A 24,480-nucleotide genomic window follows, 5' to 3' on the forward strand; every position below is an offset into this window, starting at 1 on the left:
ATATATCCTTAAAGCTCTAACGGGACAGAGCACTTTCTCTAACTCATCGCCCACTAAGTTATAAAGATTGGAAATCTCAAAAGATTTTGGCCATGGTCGAGAAGGAAGTTCATTCTTGGCCAGAAAACCCTGCTGCAAAGAACATATTGCTTTTCCGTTTCTAAATCCAATGTTCTTGCTGAAAGCATGGAGCTCACTTACTCTCTTAGCCGTTGCCAAGCTCACCAAGAACAGGGCCTTCAGAGTCATATCTTTAAAAGTAGCCGAGTGCAGAGGCTAGAACCTGCCACTCATAAGAAATCTAAGTACCACATCCAAGTTCCAAGCTGGTGATACTTGATGACATCTCTTAAATGTTTCAAAAGACCTATATAAGTAGATCTTGTAAATTTTTATTGTTGGAGAGATCCAGATTTCTATGTCTGAAAACTGTTGCCAGCATACTTCTGTATCCTTTAATCGTTGGGACCGAGAAGTTACGCTTATTCCTCAGATCTAAAAGGAAGTCGACAATCTGTGCTATAGAGGTATTGGATGAAGAAACCGAGTTAGCTCTACACCATTCGCTGAAAACCTCCCACTTGGACTGACATACTCTAATGGTAGAGGTTCTCCTTGCTCTTGCAATAGCCTTGGCTGCCTCCTTCGAAAAGCCTCTAAATCTTGTGAGGCTTTCGATAGTCTGAAGGCAGTCAGACGTAGAGCTCAGAGGTTTTGGTGATTTCTTGCCAAATGGGACTGTCTGAGAAGATCTGCTCTTAACGGGAGGCTTCTCGGCATGTCCACTAACCACTCCAGGATCTCCGGGAACCAGACCCTTGATGGCCAAAAAGGAGTGATTAGAGTGGAAACGCGTAAACATCCATGTGTGTCCAATCCAGCAGAAACGCGTCTATGTGAGCTGTCTCGGGATCCGGTACCGAAGAGCAATACATTCCCGACCTTTTTGTTTTTGAGGTTGCAAAGAGATCTATGAGGTGGCGACCCAATAATCACCACAGCTTCTTGCAAACCTCCAGATGCAGCATCCATTCCGTGGACAGAAGAGCAATACATTCCCGACCTTTTTGTTTTTGAGGTTGCAAAGAGATCTATGAGGTGGCGACCCAATAATCACCACAGCTTCTTGCAAACCTCCAGATGCAGCATCCATTCCGTGGACAGAACTTGGCCTCTCCTGCTGAGCCAGTCCGCCCTCACATTCTTGGCTCCTTGAATGAATCGAGTCAATAAAAGAATCCTCCTTTCCTTTGCCCAAAGGAGTAGAGATTTCGCTAATTCGTACAGCAGCTTCGAGTGGGTCCCCCCCCTGCTTCGCTAAGTACGCTAGGGCCATCGTGCTATCCGAATTGACCTGTACCACCTTGTCCAGGACAGCCCCTCGAATCTTTCTAGGGCTAAGTGTACTGCTAATAGCCCCTTCTGATTGATATGAAGAGCCTTCTGATCCTTTGTCCAACACCCTGAGATCTCTCTTCTTCCCAATGTTGCTCCCCACCCAGAATTTGAGGCGTCTGAAAACAACACGAGGTCTGGGTTCCTCTGTTCCAACGAGAGGCCCTCGTTGAGTTTGTGAGCATTGTTCCACCACTAAAGATGTGATTTGATCGTATTCATAATGGGAATGCTCTCCTTGTCGAGACTGTCTCCCCTTTTCCAATGAGCATTGAGGTGGAATTGAAGAGGGCGCAGATGCAATCTTCCCAGAGATACAAACTTCTCTAGGGACGAGAGGGTTCCCAGAAGACTCATCCATTCCCTTACCGTAGTGACTCTTTTCTCTGATTTCTGAGTATAACGCACGTAAGCTATCCACTGACTTTCCGTTAACGAAGAACATTCTTCAAACCGATTCCCATAAGCACACGATTTTCCTCTACCACCAAATAAACCGTCCAATTGAACGTAAATAAGCGAGTGAATTTTCAACGTTCCGACCAGCACGACCGGCAGGAAAAATCTGATGAAGTGGGGGTAGTTCTACCTGTAGTCCACCAGGGCACTAATGTACACCTGACATACCTACGTTAGCCGCGAGTTTTGAATTAGTTCTGCCGAGGTGTCAGGAACGCTAGCCATTCTTATATAACCAGCGGGTAAGTTTTATGTTTAAAATCTATAATTAAATAGAGGTTAAGAATATTTATCTATAAATCTATAATTAAATAGAGGTTAAGAATATTTATCTATAAATCTATAATTAAATAGAGGTTAAGAATATTTTTCTATAAATCTACAATTAAATAGAGGTTAAGAATATTTACCTATAACTCTATAATTAAATAGAGGTTAAGAATATTTATCTATAAATCTAAATTGTGGTTAAGAATACTCATCTATAAATCTATAGTTAAATACAGGTTAAGAATATTTATCTATAAATCTATAACTAAATACAGGTTAAGAATATTTATCCATAAATCTATAATTAAATAGAGGTTAAGAATATTTATCAATAAATCTATAATCAAATAGAGTTTAAGAATATTTATCTATAAATCTATAATTAAATAGAGGTTAAGAATATTTATCTATAAATCTAAATTGAGGTTAAGAATATTTATCTATAAATCTAAAATAGAGGTTAAGAATATTTATCTATAAATCTATAATCAAGTCTAATGAACCTTGAAAACCCAATAACAGAACCAAAGCACTTACGACAAAATCGCGTCCCCGTTGAATCAGTTCGTTTGAAACTCCCGTCTCCGAGCTGCTGTCTTTTGGATACAGGAGGTCACTCTTAACGACCCAGTTCCCTTGCACAAGCACTGCCACCTGCTGGAGGACTTTCAGGACTGACAGCGTAAATTCTGCGGTGCTGCCTCGATCTAGCACTTCAATCAGCTCTGTGAAGGAGGCCACACCCGCTGCAAGATAAAGGACGATTACCCAATAATCTTCGTTCAGTTTTCCACAAATAAAAAGAGAACTTTAACATCATACATACATATATCAAGTCACTTCTTCCAATTTTGGGGGGTAGCCGACATTAAACAAATGAAAAAAAAAGGGGGACCTTTCCTCTCTATGTTCCTCCCAGCCTGACAAGGGACTCAATCGAGTTTGGCTCGTACTGCTAGGGTGCCACAGCCCACCCTCCCCCGTTATCCACCACACATGAAGCTTCATAACGGTGAATCCCCTACTGCTGCTACCTCCGCGGTCATCCAAGGCGACCGGAGGAAGCAGCAGAGCCTACTGGAACTTTAACATATAACTTTAAAACATGGTTCAAGAGATAATCATTTGAAATATTGGAAATTTTTTAATAACTAACCATAATATATAAAGAATTTATTTTATAAGAAAAGACCTTCAGACCTGGCATCAGGCACACCTTTACCTTAGTTTCTACCAAAAAACTTTTTATTCCACAGAAAACTATTGAAATTATGATTTGATACAACCAAGCTTCGACAGGATGAGCACAGAGAAACCTTTGCAATTGAATGTAGGAATTGATTTGCAGCCTTCAAGACTTAAGACAAAGAGCACACAATTTATGAAGAATGGTGTGATATTAAGAACATATATCAAGCAGGATTTAGAAAAGGTATAAATTGTACTGACCAAATTTTCCTTTTGACACATGTTGTATAGCAATGAGTAGAATTTAGAAATCCACTTTTGATGGCATTTGTGGACTACGAAAAAGCCTTTGACAGTGAACACCAGCCAATTTTGTGGAGAGTCCTGCATTATTATGGTATTCCTCTTAAACATGTTAATTTGATAAAGTCTGTTCATGGGCATAGCAAAATTATATTTTCATAATAAAATAAATTTTTGAATATACTTACCCGCTGGTTATACAGTGGAAGCTCTACATCCGAAAGTATCTACATCCGAATTTTCCAACATCCGAAGTAAAATTCGAGCAAATTTTTTACTCTACACCCGAATTTTATTTCGACACACGAAGTAAGCAATTTTCGTCATACCGGTTATATCCGAATTTTTTGACACGCGAAGTATAACTCGAACACGTTCCTACTCAACACCAGAATTTTTTTTTCGACACCCGAAGTAAACAATACTCGTACGCGTAGTCGGTGCTCATAGTACCTGATGTGTTATTTATTTCCGCCGATAGAAGGCAGAACTTCGACCTCGGAGGGACCCTCAATTAGCGCGGCTTGGGTCAGTCCTCTGTTCTCGTCGGCTTCTTGCGGTTGTGCCCTGTGCGTTCTGCTATTAACTATTTTTTAATCGTGATTTTTTACGTGCATCCTTTTACAGTAATTTACGTAAAGTACGGGTCCTAAAAGGCTTAGTTTTGCAAGTGGTAGTGATAGTGGTGAGAAAAGGAAGAAGGAAATGCTTTCTTTAAACGTAAAGCAGGAAATTATTGAAAAACATGAGCGTGGCGTCCGCGTGAGTGAACTTGCTAAACAGTATGGCCGTAATATATCGACGATCTCGACAATCCTTAAACAGAAGGAAGCTATTAAAGCAGTGAAACCTTCTAAGGGGATCACCATTATTTCAAAACGCCGTAGCCCTATCATAGAAGAGATGGAACGACTTCTGCTAGTCTGGATCAAGGACAGAGAGATTGTTGGCGACACCATCACCGAAACCGTCATCTGCGAGAAGGCGCACGCCATCTTTACGGACTTGAAGGAGGAGAGCTCTGGAGGTGATGCTGGGGAGAGTTCAACTGAACCTTCCTCAGACGATTTCAAGGCATCTCGTGGCTGGTTTGAGAAATTTAAGAAACGGTCCGGGATTCATTCAGTTGTTCGCCATGGAGAGGCTGCTACTGCGGACACAAAGGCTGCAGCTGACTTTGTCAAGAACTTTGAAAGGATCGTGCTGGAAGAAGGCTACGTAGAGCAGCAAGTGTTTAATTGTGATGAAACCGGGCTGTTTTGGAAGAAGATGCCCAGTCGAACCTACATCACCGCCGAAGAGAAGAAATTGCCTGGGCATAAGCCAATGAAGGATCGGTTGACTCTTGCCCTATGTGCCAACGCTAGCGGGGACTTTAAAGTCAAGCCCTTACTGGTTTACCATTCCAAGAACCCTAGGGCCTTTAAGGCACACAACGTCGATAAGGACCAGCTTCATGTTTTCTGGCGATCCAACTCGAAGGCCTGGGTCACTAGGCAGTTCCTTGTGCAATGGGTTAACCAAGTTTTCGGCCCTTCCGTGAAGAAGTATCTTCATGAACAGAAATTGCCTTTAAAGTGCCTGTTATGCCTTGACAATGCACCCGCTCACCCCCCCCCCCCCCCCCCCCCCCCCGACTTGAAGATGATATCTTCGATGAATTTAAGTTCATAAAGGTGCTGTATCTTCCACCGAAAACCGCCTCTATCCTCCAGCAAGTCATCTCTAATTTTAAGAAGCTGTACACCAAGCACTTATTTAAGCAGTGCTTTAATGTCACGCAAAGCACCAACTTAACTTTGCGTGAGTTTTGGAGGAGGTCACTTCAACATCGTGCACTGCTTGAAGATCACAGATCAGGCTTGGGTGGGATTAACTCGACGGACCCTCAATTCTGCCTGGAAGAAGCTGTGGCCTGATGCAGTTTCTCCCAGAGATTTTGAAGGTTTTGACCTCGAACCTGATCCCGTGGTGGGTGCAGCGGAAGACGTAGAGGAAATCGTCTCCCTTGGCAAGTCCATGGGTCTGGAGGTCGACGCAGATGACATCACAGAACTCGTCGCCGAACATCACAACGAACTTACCACAGAGGAGCTCAAGGAACTCCATGCTATGTCTGAGCACATGAGTGATGACGAGGAAGGGATCGAGAAGGTAGAACATGTGTTAGGTTTGGCGCATATAAAAGAGGTGTTAGGAAAATATCAAGACGTGGTCGACTTCATCGACAAATACCACCCAAAAAAATTGCAGGTTTGTCATGTAGTTGCGCAGTTCGATGATGTTTGCCTAACTCACTTTCGAAACATTCTGAAAAGCCGTACCAAGCAACTATCTATTGATAATTTCTTTAATAAAACTACGAAGCGAACTCGTGATGAAGAGGATGTAAGTGATTCAAAGAAAACGGCAAAGAGTGAAGCGGAAGAAAGTGAAACAAAGAAAATGGCAAAGAGTGAAGCGAAAGAAATTCAATCAATTTTAAGTGTAGAGAGTGAAAGTGATTAAAATTAATCATCAAAAAGAAAAAAAGAAAATGTAAAAGAAAATATAAAATATATATAAAAAAAAAATAAGCTAAGTTATGTTAAAGTTCACTTAGTGTAAGTTAGAATAAGTTACGGTAGTGTACGTTTATCGTAGTTAACCTCTCTAGCTCCTCGCCGCCCGTCCGTCTCCTCTCTGCGTAGCAAGAACAACAACACCGGCGCTGGAGTTTCTAAGGTAAAGTGACGCTAAAAACCCGTTTCTTATTTATCATTTTTTGCTAATTCTTCTTTTTTACATGTCTATTATCTAATTTAGTGTGCATTATTCTCATGGGAAATTATGTGTAGTAGTTTATTAAGAAGTTATCATAGATTTTTGGGCTCAACCACGGATTAATCCTATTTCAATGTATTCTTATGGGAAAATTTGTTTCGACATTCGAACATTTTCTACATCCGAAGTTGGTTCTGGAACGGATTAAATTCGTATGTAGAGGTACCACTGTATAAGAATGGCTAAAGTCCCTGGACGCCCGGCAAGAAATTAAAAATCTCGCACGGCTTATCGCAGATATGCCAGGTGTACACTAGCGCCCCTGCAGTACTACAGGTAGAACTATACCAAACCACTTCAGATTTTCCATGCCCCATGGTCTCTAGAGGGGAGGAGGGTGGGTTTTTAACTTATATAACCAGCAGGTAAGTATATTCAAAAATTTATTTTATTATGAAAATATCATTTTTAAATATAAAACTTACCCGCTGGTTATATAAGAATAGCTGATTGACACCCTTGGTGGCGGGTCAGAGACAGCTACAAAATTGGAAATTCACTTAAGAGTTACATAAACAACTTAAGAGGTTCTCACCTGATAAGGAAGCTGACAGCAATGCTCTGCCTCATTTTGTCTGCTATCCTTAGAAGATCCAGCGGTCCTCCCAGCGGGCTGATGATCTCTAGGAGCTGTCAAACGGTTCAATAACCTATAACATGACAGGACCTCAACTAATACCCTTGTTCCGGGTGCTCTCTAGGAACAAAATGACCACCTGACTAGATCAAAGATTGCGGAAGATTACCCACCAATCTTCACGTACATCATAAAAAACATATATAACAGTTCCAAGAGAAGAACAGGGGTACTAGGAAATTAGGGAAATGTAGTGGTGGATGTTTCAAAAGGCTGTATACGCGATGCTTTGCAGAGAACAGTTTAGTTTAAAAGTTACAGAAGCTCCTACAGCTCTAACTTCATGAGTCTTTACTCTTTCGACATCTTATGATCTGTTACACAACAGTGTGAAAGAACCTTTGTAATTAAAGTCTATACGAGATGATAAGAGCGTTTTAGACATAGATAGCGCAGGCTTCTTGACCATGCACCAAAGAGTCATGAATAGACTCTTAACTTCTTTGGTCCTGTCCTGATAAAACTTCATCGTTTTAACCAGGCAAAAAACTCTTCTCAGCCCTTCACAAACCAAATGCGAGAGGATAGTGATCCCGAAAGATTTAGGCCATGGATGAGAAGGACGTTTGTTAACGACCAAGAATCCAGGTTGCAAGGCGCCTATGGCTTAACCATTGTGAAGTCCATGTTCTTGCTAAACGAGTGAACTTCACTGACTCTCAACTATGGTAGACTTACTCAGAAAGTCTCCAAAGTTAGGCCTTAAAAAAGAAACCAAGTGAAAAGGCTCGGATCTATCACTACCGCGAAATTCCAGAAACGACACCTAAATTTCAGGCTGGCGAATCTTGCCGACGCTTCCAAGTCATCTCAAATGATCTGAGAAGATCTATAAGGTTTTTACTTGATAGATCCAATCTTCTGCGTCTGAAGAAAGCTGCCCGCATACTCCTGTACCCTTTGATGGTCGAGGAGGAAAAATGTGTTTTCTTCTAAGGTCTAAGAAGAAATAGGCCACTTGTCTTAGGGATACCAGATGAAGAGCCGGCTTTAGCTCTACACCACTCCATAAAACATCCTATTTGGGTTGCAAAACCTTGAGGCAAAGGTCCTTTGTGCAAGCGATAGCCTCAGCTGTCTCCTTTGAACAACCCTCTAGATCTTACGGGTTTTCCGAAATACTGGAGGCAGCTAGACCTAAAGCTTGATGGTTTAAAATAAAGCGTTCGTGATCCTGACACAGGAAAACGGACTGATGACATGCTTCCAGCATGCACCCAGCATGGTCCCAGCATGAGTCCAGTATGGTTCCAGCCTGCTGTATATACTCAACATATCGTGAGAGAGAGAGTCAAGATCTAGACCTCCTCCCAAAACGCATCCAGATCAGTGGCAAGAAATTGTTATTGAAGCTAGGCTTGCTGAAAAGAGGCATCAACAACATGAACCTCATGCTGTGAAGTTAAGACCTGATCGTGTGTACCAACAAACGTTCAACACACTTAAAGCCAAAGGTTGACGTGAGGAAGCGTTAGCTGCGAGGCCAGAGAGACGCGAAGAAGAGACAAAAGTCTGTCCATACTGCTGTGAGCAAAAGACTTGACTGTATACGTCTAGTACGCGACTATAATGTCGCATATGCTTGCATTCCCGTAAGGTACCAGCGTGCTGTATGCATTCACCTTGTCGAGTGGATACAGCGCTCTGTGTGCGTCTCGCCTGTTGTAAATCTACAGTGTGCTGCAAGGAGGCAACAGCATCGTGTCCAGTCAGTGGCGCAAAGGAGCAACTGTTAGTCTATCATGACGCGGAAAAAAACTGACTGACCTTATCCAGTATATGTCCAGGTTGGCACATGCGTCCAGATTGCTTAGGATTTCAGATTGACCTGTTTGCCGAGAGTTGCCCGCATGTAGCATGCGTCCGCATGAGTGGTTGTCGTGTGTCCCGCAGACCACGAAGATGGGACAACTTGTTGAAAGGATCAAATTTGACTGTCAGCATCCAACATACGACCAGACTGGCGTCTGCGTCTTTGACTGTGTGCGCGTCTGCGCTGCTACAAGCGTCTGCTCTAACGCTTCCCGTAACACGAGCATATCTCTGCAAGGAAGCGTTGCTGAGCATTGAAGAACTACGCTGTTTGATACTAACGGAAAACCATCCCTTTGGTCTATGGTAGTCCTTACTCTTTTAGGAGAAAAAAATTTTTCCCCCCGAGAATCATAAACGCTAAAAAGAGATGAAATTGACCTCTTTTAGCTCAGACCAAACCTACCTTCGCGGGGCAGCGTGTGCGCCAACTCACGCGTGAGCGAAGGCTATAAGAGATCATCAACCGCAGTCCCGTGAGTGAATTGGGAGAGCCCTTATGACATTTCCAACGCGCCTTGTGCGCAACCTGAACGTATCCAATGTTGTGAGATACCGTCAACAGTAGTCGCTAAACCCCAGAAGAAAGTACTAGACATTTCCCCAAACTGGGAGAGAAGTGTGAACAGAAGCAAACTGAGCACCTTCTCTCTCGAAGAATTATGTGTCTTACCCGATTTTGGTGCTGACACGTCGCCTTTTTTCAACAGAGAAAAGTTCCGGCGAACATCAGTTACTGCGGGATAAGTTTTTAGAAAACATATGACTCCTGAAAGGTCTTGGACGTATTGATTGGTGACTACCAAGTCTATGTTTTGCGTCCTTTGACGAGGACAAACTCTTTCTTCCCTGAATGTGCTTCAGATTCCAGAGGAAGAGCCAGGATTATAGGAGAATTGTCTGACTTCCCTTCTCTCGTGGAAGAAAAAACACACTCGATTGCTTCCCGTTTAAGCATCGCAACACACCTGCTGCGAGGGTAAGTTCTGTTCGCGTGCATACATGACGAGTAACTTCCTAGTTTAGTAGACAGGAAGAACGTAGAACATCATCCTCGTCAGGGAACTGCATCCTATTACGCAGAAAAAAGTTACAAGATCCATGATACCATAGCGATGACGAACTGATCGCTTCAAGACATTCCAACTTCGCTCTTTTCAAGATACTATGTCACATGGTTGTGACGTCATAGTTCGACAATCGTAGGCGAAGAAAAGAGCTTCACTTCATCATTCCAAAGCGGAGAGGGAACGTCTTGGACTGCATCAATAGGATCGCTCGGCGGAATATGCGTTTAACGCACAAGGTCCACAATGTACCTCAGCCTACCGACATTCTTTCTCCCCGGGGTTGGAACATAAGGAAGAGGTGTAAGGCTAGGAGTAAGACGAACACGAACAAATACCACCTCCAGTGCACTGTGCTATGTTTATGAGTCACTAAACAAGGGCGTTTTAAAACATAATACATTAAATCATAAAAGATCTGCCTGTGGTGGGAGATATACTCTTACACTATATTCTCATAAAGGCCTTAATGCACTTCCTGCTGTTGCAGCTGCAGGCGCTGCATCAACCTCTACAGTAAGGTTCGCTATTTCTCTGAGAAAGATTTAATGTTAATTCATCTATTTATTTATTTTCTTATTAACTTACTGAGCCATCTTTCCCTATAGGAGCCCCTTGAGTTAAAGCATCTTGCTTTCTCAACTAGGGTTGTAGCCTGGCTAGTAATAAAAAAAATGAATAGACACCATCAACTCAACTAGCGAAAACTCTGAAGACGAAACGAGGAGCAGCAGGTGTAAAATAAAAGGGAAACTTCTGAAAAATTCTCATGAGTTTCTAAAAGTTATTCCCTTCCTCCTACAATACTCTATCCTAGGAAGAAAAGTCTTGATTTTTAGGAATCCACTCCTTAGGATTCTGAATTCAGACCTCAATGCTTAGAGGTTTTAATTCTAGTTCTCTCAACCAAGAGTTAGCCCAGCAGGCCTTGGTCCGAGAATATAATATCTTTCTAGTTAAGATTTATTTCTTAATATAGCGCCTGGAGCAAGAATAACCCAACGCTAGACGATCATGGTTAGGTAGACATCAAAGTCTATTGTCATAGGTAGCGAAGCGTCCACACTGACGCTGAAGCTTCCACACTGGCGCTGAAGCGTCCACACTGACGCTGAAGCTTCCACACTGGCGCTGAAGCGTCCACACTGGTGCTGAAGCGTCCACACTGACGCTGAAGCGCCTACACTGGCGCTGAAGCGTCCACACTGACGCTCCGTTCCGTTGACGTTCCGCTTCCGTTGCCGCACCGTTCCGCTGACACTTCGCCAGCTCTGCTGTCTGTCATGTCGCTTGGTAGCATGATCTGCTGCCTGGCAAATGTCGGCGCGGCTGAACAGACTGACACTAAGCGCTATGAACGGTCGGTTTGCGTTGAGCAGGTAATCGAAGTGATGCATCCACTTCCTCGAACCGTTGAACATTGCGGCTGGTAGGCCACCTGTGCGACAACGAGTCATCACCGTTAAAGACACGTCGCCTGTGCGACCGTGTCAAGACTGGAATCGTGACACCCAACGGCAGGCTGATAAGACTACATAAACGAAGATAATTGCTGTTTCACGCCTATCAGCAAAGATCAGAATCAACCTCAGGTGAAATGTATTCAGCATTATCTTCGTCGATCCCTAGCGCTTGCTACTGTCGGGAGACGACACCCATCAGGTGGAGGCGGCGGCACTAAGTCTGCGCCGTATGAAACGTAAATACACAGAACGAATCTAATTTTGTTTTCAGCTTAGCGCCTGAAGCGCGCATATAATGTTTGAAAACACTAATACCTCGCTTTATCTATAGCGAGGGTGAGTGTTCTGGGGATTGACAGAAAACGCTCGAGAGGACTTCTGTTCAGGTCTTAAAAGACTGTAACGCCTGGCTACCCTCTCGATTCCCTTCGCCGTTCGACTTAACTTCTTCCCTGGGTCTGAGAGCTTGACAGAGATCTAAGGCTAGGCTCACAACAGGTCCGAATAGAAGCACTCTCCACTGAATAAAATTCACTGCATAATTTAGCACTAAAAAATTTGCATTTTACTCTTTGGTAAAAAGATAGTTTCACAATTATTTGAAAACCAAAGTATACGTTCTCTCAAACGAAATGAACTCTTAGAGAGAGACTTACAATTCTGTCAATCGTTTGAATGGGAATGAAAAGTCACTGAATCCCATATAAATGCAACCAAATATTAAATATTACCTTAATATCACAAATTTTAAGTAATTTGTATTTTTCCTAACAGTGCTTACCTTGAACTACTTTCTTAGGAGTATCTGGGATTTCCTCCCAACCGACCAGAATTTTGTGTAGTTTACCCTACTCCCGTTTTCTATGCGGGGTAACCTCTGGCGGAGTGATACGCGCCATGAGATGACCCGGGGTCAGAGAGCATGCTTGCTCAGGTCTCGATCTCCCGTAATTTTTTGACAGATAGGTTTCTACAAAGTCCTGTAAGGCACTCAGGGTAGGATGGGCGGGCCATAACCCAAAAATAGTTTGAGGTAAGCACTGTTAGGAAAAATACAAATTACTTAAAATTTGTGATTTGTTCCAACACGGAGTACTTACCTCGAACTACTTTCTTAGGAGACGTATACCTTAGGAGGTGGGAGTGTCCCTCAGGACCCAGAGACCGTGATGAGGAGAGAAAAAGGGGAACCTAGATAGGAGGCTAGGTTCTGCTGACCCCCAAAGGAAAACATGAGAAATAGGGAAAACTACCCAAAAAACTATCTTATTGTCTAAGTAACTCACCTCTGTAAAAATCCTTGGAGACGTATTCATTCACTGACAGTGTATCCCATGGCAGTTAAAGGATTTTAGGGTCATTTTAGGGAAGGTAATAGGGGATAAAAGGGGGGTAAGGAAGGAACCTGTGTCTCTTGGACATACTGCCCGTGGTTTTCCCCGGGGCTACACCTTTAAATCTTTTGGAGCGCGTAAATGACGGGACCGAGAGAGAATCCGTCCAGGGACCTCCTCGAACAATCCTTCAAATAGTGAGCTGTGAAGGTTGACTGACTAGCCCATGTACCTCCATCAGGATTTGGCCCACTGCCATGTTCTTCTCAAAGGCCAACGAAGTACTTAGCCCTCTGATGTCGTGGGGTCTAGGCTTCCCCGGAAGAGGAACCCCTGCACTACTGTAGGCTCTCATGATCACCTGCCGTAGCCAGAAGGAGATCGTATTCTTGGAGATTGGCTTCTTTACTAGTCCTGAGGAGACGAACAGACTCTTGATTTCGGGTCGAAGTCTGGCTGTCCTCTCTAAGTACTTCCGTACTGCTCTGACAGGGCACAGAAACAAGTCCCTCGGGTTGTCCGAACGAGGGATTGCCGGCACTGAGAATCCTTCAAACCTGGGGTCCCAGACTACTGCTGGATTCTGAGTCTTGGCCATGAAGGATGGTACGAACCTGAAGGTAGCTTCATGCCAGCCCTTCGAGTGTGATACCTCGTACGACAGTCCATGAATCTCCCCTACCCATTTTGCTGATGCCAGCGCTAACAGAAAAACTGTCTTGAGGCCGAGCTCTCTGTCCAAGATGTCCTTTAGTGGTTCGAAGGGAGGTTCTGACAGCATCTTCAGGACTCTAGCCACGTCCCACTGGTGCACCCTAACGGCCTGAGGGGGGCCCGATTGCTCGAAGCTCTTGATGAGCATCGAGATGTCTGGAGGTACCAAGGTCGATGCCCTTCAGGACTTCAGGAGGAAGACTTGGCCCAGGGCAGCCCAGACTCCTTTAATGGCTGGGATGGACATGTTTACCTCGTCCCTGAGATATACCAGGAAGTCCGCTATCTCCGGGATGGAGACCTGCAACGGCTTGATGTTCTTCGAGACGTACCACTTAGTGAAGGTAGCCCATTTTGCCTGGTATACTGCGGCTGACGAACGTCTCAGGTACCCTGACATCCTTGTTGCCGTCTTTGCCGAATATCCTTCCTTCCTCAGGAGACGCTCGATAACCTCCACGCGTGAAGGCAGAGTGACCGAGGGTTTTCGTGGAACCTTTGAATGTGCGGTTGCCGGAGGTCTGGTCTGTCCGGAAGGGGCCAAGGTGGAAGGCGTGCCAGTTCCTTTAGATCCGCGAACCACTCTCTCTCCGGCCACCAGGGCGCTACCAAAGTCATCCACAGGTTGTCCGCTCGCCTCACCCTGTTGAGGACTTGCCTGAGCATCCCGAGGTTGTCCCAAGGGTGATGGAAGGTGTCCTCGAGCGCCGCTTACGGATCTGGCACAGGAGAACAAAACACGGGGAGCTGTGCGTTCAGTCTTGTGGCGAAGAGGTCTATCACTGGCGAGCCCCACTTCTGAATGAGAGTCTTGGCCACTTCCGGGTGCAAGGACCACTCGGACCCTACCACTTGACCCATTCTGCTGAGGCCGTCAGCCAGGACGTTTCTCTTCCCTGGGATGAATCTGGCCGAGATCTTGATCTGCTCTGCTTCGGCCCATTCCTGTAACTCCAACGTGAGGTCACACAGCTCCTTTGATTTCAGTCCTCCTTGCTTTATGTAGGCCACCACCGTGGCGTTGTCACACATCAGTGCCACGGTGTTTCCCCAGAGCCGATGGACGAACTCTAGGCACGTTCTTCGCACTGCCATCATTCTAGCACGTTTATGTGCAGGTTCTTCTCTTCGGCTAACCCTCTTCCTCTTGCTGTGCTGTCGAGGAGATGAGCCCCCCAACCCTCCTTGGATGCGTCCGTGAACAGGAGCATCTCCGGAGGGTCGGCTGCGAAGGGCATTCCTTTGAGGGTGTTCGATCTGTCGTGCCACCACTCTAGGACTTCCTTCGTCTCCGGGGACATCGGGACCACATTGTGCAGGGAGTCTATCTGGTTCCAGGTCTCCTTCAGGTTCCATTGTACTCCCCTGAGTTTGAGTCTCCCCTGTGGGACTAGCTTCTCTAACGACACGAGGTGGCCTATCAGTCTTTGCCAGTCCTTGGCTCTCCTGGGCTGGTTCGACAGGAAGGGCCGGTAGATCTGGTCCAAGTTGTCCAGTCTCTCCGCGGAAGGGAAGGCTCTCGCCAACCGTGAGTCCAGGACCATTCCGAGTTAGTTCATCCTGGTGGAGGGTATCAGTTGGGACTTCCCCAGGTTGATGATGATACCCAGGATGTTGCAGAACTGCAGGAACTTCGCGCCTTGCTCCCTCAGTACTTCCCCTACAGCTGAAAGCAACAACCAGTCGTCCAGGTACCGAATCAGGCGGATACCGTGTTCGTGTGCCCAGGCTGAGACTGTTGCGAAAACCCTCGTGAAGACCTGAGGGGCTGTGGACAGACCGTAGCAGAGGGTCTTGAACTGCAACGTTTGGGTACCCCATTTTACCCTTAGGTACTTCCTGCTAGAGGGGTGAACAGGGATTTGGAAGTATGCATCCTTGAGGTCTATGGACATCATGAAGTCTCCCTCCCTCAAGGCCGCTAGGACCGACTTAGGAGTGTCCATCTTGAAGTCTGTCTAGCACACGAACCTGTTGAGGGGTGAGAGGTCTATGACTGGTCTCCAGAACTGTTACGGTCCATGGATCTGCTCCGTGGTCTCGCCATGCTTGCCAAGAACGTTTGAGGCATCCCCTCACCTGAGGCTTCAGCTGGAGTAGGGGGCCTCTCTCCCTACCCCCTTCGAGAGGCGCGGCCTGAACGACCTCTTCTGGCGGCCGAATAGGAAGGCCTGAAGGCTGACTGCGCAGCAAGCGTTCCTCTACAGGGGGGCTGCGAAGGCTGAGGCCAGGCCGTAGTAGGGGTCTCTCTCCTGGGCTGGCTAGGTGAGGAGCGAGGAGGGAGAGAGACGTCGGAGGGTGCCCTTCTATGGGCAGGTCTTCTCACTGGAGGGGGTCTGGGTTCTCCCGCATCCTTTAGCTTCCTGACCCTCTCTACCGTCTCCTCTACTGCCTTCAGGGGGAACACTGAGTCGTCCCACAGGGGTAGGCTCCTCAGGGACCTCGCTTCTCTGTCCAGGAGCCTCCTGACGAGCTTGTTGAGCACAGTGTCCCTCTTCCGCAGTATCCAATTGGCGGCCTGCGCGATGGACTGGTAGGAGAGGAACTTTACGGCCTTACCTCCCAAGCTAATCAGCTCCTTCAGCAAAGCCTGGTTCTCCGGGACTGCGAGGTCGAGCGAGGACTGAAACCCCACCAGCGTGGAGGCCCACCAATCTAGCCACGATGATACGTGTACCAGGTCCTTGGCTAGCTCCTCTATCATGGAAGTTTCCGAAGGGGAGAAACATACTAGGGCAGTGGTAGCCCTCTCCTCTGCTGCTCCTTGTCCCAGGATGGCGACTGCTGGCTCCACCGTACAGGGACCCGCGCAGTGTCCTTCGGGAAGGTAGAATCGGCTCTGGGTCTTTAGGCCCTGGAGAAGTTTGGAGGCGCTCTGGCTCTTGGAAGCTTCCGCGTGGTTGGCCACGATCCCGTCAACGTGCGCCATACCCAGCCTAACATCCCTAGCCAAAGGAAGGGCTAGTGAGGGCCTCTGTTGCACAGGTGCATCCACCAGCCTGCTGTGGCTCGAGAGCCACACTTCGTCAGTGGAGGGCTCAGGTTTGTCCAGCCTGTGGTGACGTCTAATGAGGCCTATCACTCTCCTGTAGGCTGAAACTTCCGCTGCCGAACCTTCTACGCCGTCATCTACATTCTCGTGACGGAGGACCTCCGACGGGGACGAGGCATCTTCCTGGAGTGGTCCAGTCTCGGCGGTTCAGGGTGTAGGATGGGCATCGCTGCAGGGACGGAGGCCTCCGTCCTGGACTTCTCTCTTCTTCAGGAGGACCAGGGGTCTGCGGGCTTGCTCGTAGAAGGAAGGAGTCTCTCTCGTTCCGGACGACTCATTGTTGATTTTGAGGCAGGGACGTGGCTGCCAGACCGAAGGGGCGACTCTCTCCGCTGGGCGGATGGAGTCGGAACCTTCGCGGACTTATGCCTGTCCCTTGGGGCCTGAAGAGACGACTCCCTCCGTTGATCATACCTACTGCTGGGGACGTACATCACTGGCGAGCGGGCCTTAGGGAGCCAGCCCGAGGTGCCCGGGACTGCTGACGCCTCCAGGAGTTGGCTACGTGGGATGACGACCTGCACCCATTCTTCCTCCGGGGAGTCGCTTCTCCTATACTTCCTCCTGGGGGATCTAGAGCGCCTACCCACGTGGCGGGATCTGGAACGGGATTGTGAGCGTGACCGTCTCCTGCCGGACCTATCTCGCTGTCTCTTATGGTCCCTCGGGGCTCCGTCTTCCGAGGAGTAGGAGTAGGCCTCGACAGGGAAGCCCGAAGACTTGTAGGACCTCACTGAAGGGCATGAGTCGCACCGCGTTGCTGGTTGTTCCACACGGCGTTCGGTCGGCGATGAAGGCTCCAGGAAGATGGACGGGAACGTAGCTGAAGGCGCTGGAGGGGAGTGGGGGAACTCCTCGCTGGGGAACCAGGTCTCGAACTCCTCTTCCATCCTCAAGGGTGATCTGAAGGGTGTCTTCGGAGGCGCCCACGCGAGGGGGTCTGACAGCGGCGAGTCTTCCTTCTCAGCGGTACCCTCGGCTGCGGACACACCTGAAATACATGCCCAAGAGGCGGGAAAAGAGGCTGCAGCAGTTTTTCCCCACATAGGATCGTCCAACGAGACGGGCCCTGCTTGCACTAGGGCTCCGTCCCCCGAACAAACTCCTGTCCCTCCTTCAGGCCCCCCACTTGCCTGGATTGACGACACAATCCCACTATCAGGTAAATCAGACTCCTGGAGATGGGCCACAGGCCTCTTCCCTGCAACTGACTTACCTCGTCCCCTACTCTGGGTAGGGGAAGGCAGCAGAGAGAGACTGTCCGAAGAAACGCCAGGCGAAGCAAGAGGCGAAGAGACGCTCTGTTTCCTAGGCGATCTCCTAGAGGACTTCTTTTTCTTGGTGCCGTAGCGCACCCACTGCACCTTGTTCCAGGACATGCACTCCGGACACGTGGCTGTAGGGGAACACACACTGCCCCTACACGAAGAACACAAGGAGTGCGGGTCAACTTCAGGTTTTGAGAGGAAGGCGCCACACGATTTTCCGGCCATAGGCCCAGGGCAATGACGGGGATGCTCCATAACGCACTAGTAAGGCACCGCGAGACACAGGAACACAGAGGGAAAAGGATAAGGAAGAGCACAAAGGGACCACGTGGGAACCGCATAGGACACAAAGGGTCGCACTGAGTAAAAGAGAGCGTCGGGATGTTATCCGCGACGTGACCAGAAACTTACTGGAGATCGAGATCTGAACAAGCATGCTCTCAGACCCGGGTCGTCTCATGGCGTGTATCACTCCGCCAGAGGTTCCCCGCATAGAAAACGGGAGTAGGGTAAGCTACACAAAATTCGGGTCGGTTGGGAGGAGATCCCAGATACTCCTAAGAAAATAGTTCGAGGTAAGTACTCCGTGTTGGAACAAAGATATATTTATAAATTAAAATAAACCCTTAAATTAAGGAATTCCAATAAAAGACGAATCATCACTCGTATTCATTGGAACATTTAAACTTAATATACGAACAATTTTAGTATTCCAAAAACCACTAAGGAAACAACGATACATAGAATCATGCGCTACATCGATTGTAACGAATACTGCATCGTATAAACATTAACTGAACTTTAACTTCCTTTAATTTCTGACTAAGGAAAAATACTCAAAGGACCGATGAAATGCAAAATAAAATGTTCCTTTCATATAGTACAACTTATAAACTTGAGTTGTAAGAAGAATGTACTATTCATAAAAATCGCTATAAAATATTGTAATATTGTAACGATACTGACAACTGCGTAACAAAAATTAACTGAACACTAGTTAATCTTTGCAAACAGATCGAAGATTATCTAAAGAAAAAACTATTAAAAGGATAAAATTTTCTCGAAATAATAATCCTTTAATTTAATTTATAACTTAATACTTCAAAAGAAAATATTCACTTATCATTCCTTGTAAAAAACAAGACAGACTTTTAGCCTACGGAAGAGGCTGTGACGTCATCAATGGACGAAATGTTTACATCCCGCCCTAATGCTTTCGTGAGGTTTAAAATAGGTTGAAAAACCTTCTAAATCTACCTTTTAACTTATAAATACGTGATCACAGATCAAATAAAACAAATAAGCGAAAGCCCAAACTCAAAAAACGTTAGTACATCACCAAATAACGTCCAAACAGAATAAGAAAACGAGAGAGAATTTACAATAGTACAGCCAGCTATGGCGGCAGAGAAAATCTGAAGTGGTTTGGTATAGTTCTACCTGTAGTACCGCGAGGGCGCTAGTGTACACCTGGCATATCTGCGATAAGCCGCGCGAGATTTTGAATTTCCTGCCGGGCGTCCAAGGACTTTAGCCATTCTTATATAACCAGCGGGTAAGTTTTATATTTAAAAAGCAAAGTTAATGTTAATGGAGTTCTATCAAATGAATTTCCAGTGAACATTGGAATACTTCAAGGGAATATGTTGTCACCTATGTTGTTTATCCTTCGCATGGATTTTGTAATGCGTAGAATAATAATCGGAGATGGTTGAGTAGGATTGGACTGGATTGGTGATAGGAAATTAGCAGACCTAGAATATGTTGATGAGGCTGTCCTTATTAGCAGAACACCACAGGATTTGCAATGCTTACTTATCAGAATGCAAGAAATATCACACAAGGTTGGGCTGAAGATAAATATAAAAAAGACAGAGCTGATGAGAATGGAGTATGCAGTGGAAGATGAAATATCATTGGAAGGAAAAAGATTAGTTCACCAAACATTCAGCTGGGCTCAACAAGGCACAAGAAGAGTTGGAAGCTCCAGGCCTACATGGCTGAGGACTATGAAGCGTGAAGTAGATGATAAATGGAGAAGTATTGAATTAAAAGCTAAAGTTAGAGAAGACTGGCAAAATTTAACTGAGGGCCTTTGCATCAATAGGCGTGGGAGGAAATGATGATGATAATGATGAAGTATTCTGTGGATATGACATTGTCGACTGTACAGGATGCACACAGCTTGTCTTGAATGGTCCAAAACAATATTCAACATCTGAAACCAGAAGTTAAGACTACACTCCTAGGATTTCTGGTCGTTACGGAGACCATATCATTCCAAACAGTTTTAAACCTTCTTCCTCTATGGGGGTATGGAGATCATAGCCACTGCCAGCCTTTTTCTGAGTTTTTCCACTCTTTTCCTAACTAGGTCTGGGTCTCCCTATAAACCTTCTGTAGGCCTTCATTCTTAACTAAACTGTTTGAAATTGTACTACCTTGATACACTTTCAGCAAAAAAATATTGACAATACTGTACTACTTACAGAAGAGGATTAACAATCATACCATTGCTAAACATGTGAAGAACATTTCCCACGAGACTAAACTAGAATCGTGAGATCGAGTGTACCCTCAACCTTAAAACTCATGCTTTGGCTCACTCCTCCCAGCACTTACCGAATCGTCATTTGCCGAATATGGAAACAACAAATGTGATACACAATAAGGAAGATGGCCTTTGTCAGAAAATTAAACTTTTTATATATATATTACCATTGATCATAAGTCTTCACATGGTTGTGAAGATCAAGGGATATCAACCCTGACTTTGACATCAGATGAGTTGGGAGTCCAGGAGTAAGCATCTTCACCTCTTCCGTTGGCGGTACTAACTGGTTGAGATAGTCCTTCGACGACAGGCTGAACTGGTCCACCAGTTCGTCTTCGTACATGCAGTACAGTTTGCGAGACTCGAACTCACTCTTGTCACTGCCGTACCTGGAAAGTAGAATATTCAATGAAAATTTCCTTCAGAGAACATAGCTAATTAGGAATTGCACGATGGAGAAATCAGAGGTTGTAATTAGAAGTTGTAGAGTGGATAAGAATAAGAAAAAGTACAAGGTCACTTAAGTTGTAGAGTGGATAAAGATAAGAAAAAGTACAGTAAGGTAAATGAAAATACAAGGTCATTTAAAATTTGCATTTTTCAAAAAACAAAATTGTCAAAAGTGTGTCTGGAAGCTAATAGTCAAATTAGAGTCTAGACGCTAAAAATCAAATGAGTATCTAGAGGTTTATCAAACTGCACGATGGAGAAATAAGACATTGTAATCAGAAGTTGTAGAGTGGATAAGGATAAGAAAAAGTACATCATGGTAAATGAAAATACAAGTTCATTTAAAATTTACATGCTTTAAAAAAACAAATTGTCAAATGAGTGCCTGGAAGCTATTAGTCAAATTAGAGTCTAGACGCTAAAAATCAAATGAGCGCCTAAAGGTTTATCAATACAATTTCTCTTTCACATACAGACCATAATCATAATTTCCAAATGTCCACACACACACTGTAGTGTTTGTCTGGCAGAGAGAACATTAATAATCGCGTGAACATGTCCCACTTTTATGTATTCTACGAATGAATTTGCAGGATTAACAAGCCTGCTAGGAGATAATACAGAATACTATAAGAGTTTTGTGTCTATTATTATTAGTAAAAATGTGGAGATATATCAGTCCAATGAGTTGAACTCTACTCTTATATAAATGGCCTGAATTATATATAAATATATTGGATCTAATAAATCAAAAAAAGAAATAATAAGATATGAATCTGTGATAAACAGAAATTAAATCTTATCTATAAAACCTATGCTTCTTATACATTTTAAAATCTTGAAAACAGAGAGACTCACAAAATCAGATAAAATGCTCAACAAACTTTTCTTCACAAAACATAAATATTTTTGTCCTCTACAAACTTTACAGTTGCAAAAATATGTAAAATTGATAAATTTGTAGATAATTTGTAACTAATACAAACCCGGAGTTATTTATCATGGATATTCTTTCGGCAAAGCTGAAAGGTAGCCAATTAGACTATTGTTGCGAGGTAGCAACCCTTCCCACAGACTGGGTAGAGGGTGGCTAGGGGTACCAGCCACCTGTATATATACTCAAGAGTGAACTAGTCACTTTTTCTCTTTGGCTTGTAAAGAGCGGATGTCGCCTCTCTCTCCCCCTCCAGGTTTCCATGGACAATATTGTTGTTTTGCACTCATTTTACTCTTACTTTCTCTTTTCCAGGTGCGATTGTGCTTCATAATTGCTTCACTGCAAAATCATTACTTACTTATATGGCTTGAATCGCTACACTGTATAGGATAGCGGCTCAAAACAGATTCGATTGGCAAGTTGCATATGAAGGCAAACCCTAAAAGATAAACCAGAGGGGTTACTATTACGTAAATGTTATCTCCGGAGAAGTTTGCCATACAGACCTAGAGGTTGGTAATTCCTGAAAATAAATCCTCTTAATATCATTAGAGGGACGATACTAAAAAGAAAGAGGAAAATAATCCCTCTGTGTCCTCTGTTGATGGTAAGACCTGCCTGGCTACTACCACTACTCCCAAAGGTAATAAATACAATATTCATTCATAAGTCACATCTCAAAGGTATAAATTAGCAAATGAGGATTGGCCTCTTAGAGGTACCAGCAATGGAAATAGCATTTATATTGAAGTTTCATCAACAAACTACAGATTACTAGGAAAGGTGTGATCTGGTTGTCTAGAAATCTTAACACTCGTCACGTTACTATCAGCCGCGCTGGTCTAAACCGAAAGAATAACTTGCCCTTCTAGAACTTGACTCTTAGACTGACTCATTATAATTATTATTATTATTAGCTAAGCTACAACCCTAGTTGGAAAAGCAAGATTCTATAAGCCAAAGGGCTCCAACAGGGAAAAAATAGCCCAATGAAGAGAGGAAATAAAGAAATAAACAAACGATCTGAGTAATAATGAACAATCAAAATAAAATATTCTAAAAACAGTAACAACATCAAAACAGATGTTTCATATATATACTATAAAGACTTATGTCAGCCTCTTCAATATAAAAGCATTTGCTGCATACTTGAACTTCTGAAGTTCAATCGATTCAACTAACCGAATTAAATGTATGACTAGTATTACAAACAGGATGGAACTGTCCAGGAAGATCTTAATGTAAAGGACGATAAGAATTATAAAAAATCTTATACAAAATGCATAACAAACTAATTGAACGATGGTGCCAGAGATTAACATCTGGATCAGGAATAAGAAACCTAATAGACCGTAAGTTCTTGTCCAACAAATTAAGATGAGAATCTGCAACTGAAGATCAGACAGAACAATACTCGAAACAAGGTAGAATATGACAAATTCGAAGATAATTTGTATTTTTCCTAACCATACAAACCTTAGCTATTTACAAAGGGTTATTACTTTTAGCGTAGCTGAAATGGCGAGCCATTAGAATTTAACGAGGGTGTATTACCCCCGCGCTAGTTAGCGGGGGGGTAGGGGAGTGGTAGCTAGCTACCCCTCCTCCCCCTCACACACAGGTGAATACTCACTTTCACTTAGAGGTAGGACTTGTCTTGGGGGACAGGGCTGGCGGGCAAATATGTGTAAATAGCTAAGGTTTGTATGGTTAGGAAAAATACAAATTATCTTCGAATTTGTCATTTGTTCCGTAACCGAAATACAAACCACGCTATTTACAAAGGGTGACTTATCCCTTAGGAAGGGTGGAAAGTCCCCAGCCATACTGGCTTTGGCTTTACCCGGGGACTCAGAATCCGAGTGAGTCGCACTCGAGAAAAGGAGTCCCTGCACCTCACAAGTTCCTTGCACCGCAAGGAACCATGTGGCCTACGTAAGCTTGTGTGTGAAGGAAGAAGTGTGACCCGTCCTAGGCAGTTGACCTGGAGTTCCAGAAGGAACTCTGGGTTAGGACGTTCCCAATACCACCTCGTCAGGGTATGGGGGACGCGACAGTATTGACTCAATACTCGGAACACAAGGAAGCATGGTTTACCTGCAGAGGTTCGAGGTCAGCTATGCAGAGACCAGGATGCTGCTTCCCCGTAGAGGGGATGATGAAGAAAGAAGTAAGGGCCAGACATACTTCTTTCGTTCATGCAGACTAAAACCTGATAACAATGCCCTCAACCTTCTGCTACCTGTCCAAAAAGGAGCCTGAGGTTAGACCAGCTGTTGTGTAGCCACCACAGAGCGATAGAAAACGTATCGAGACTCCTGTGGGTCACGCCCTGCAGGAAGCGGGCTGCGAAGGTCATCAGACGCTTCCAGACTCCAGCTTGTAGCACCTGCGTCACAGAGTAGTATTACTCGAAGGCGAGGGACGTTGCGATGTATCCAACATCGTGCTGTAGGGCGACGTGACGGGGGAGGGTCTGAAGACAGGTCGAGATGAATGTCCTTGAGTCCGGGCTGAAGAGGTATACTGGTGACTCTCCCCCCATGTCCTCCTTGTGTTCCCAAATCGGCTGCAACTGAGGCCAAACTGCAGCTGTTCCCAGCGCTAACCTCTCGATTCCTGTACTGGCAAGAAAGAGAAGGTCTTGGGACATCAGACACAGAATGGAGACTCAAAATCTTGAATGAATCGGACCGAAGGGTCGGGACCCTCAGATTCTGAGTCTAGCCAACAACTCAGGAGCGAGCCTGAATG

The 24,480-nt window shown here is 45.0% G+C and overlaps 1 pseudogene; it reads right to left on the minus strand.

Moving 5' to 3' along the window:
- Nucleotides 1–24,480, minus strand: part of LOC137626436 (DNA-directed RNA polymerase III subunit RPC5-like) — a 153,536-nt pseudogene that overhangs the window by 14,690 nt on the left and 114,366 nt on the right.

Source organism: Palaemon carinicauda, chromosome 34 (genome assembly GCF_036898095.1).
Source record: "Palaemon carinicauda isolate YSFRI2023 chromosome 34, ASM3689809v2, whole genome shotgun sequence".
In the NCBI taxonomy this organism is placed as follows: Eukaryota; Metazoa; Arthropoda; class Malacostraca; order Decapoda; family Palaemonidae; genus Palaemon; species Palaemon carinicauda.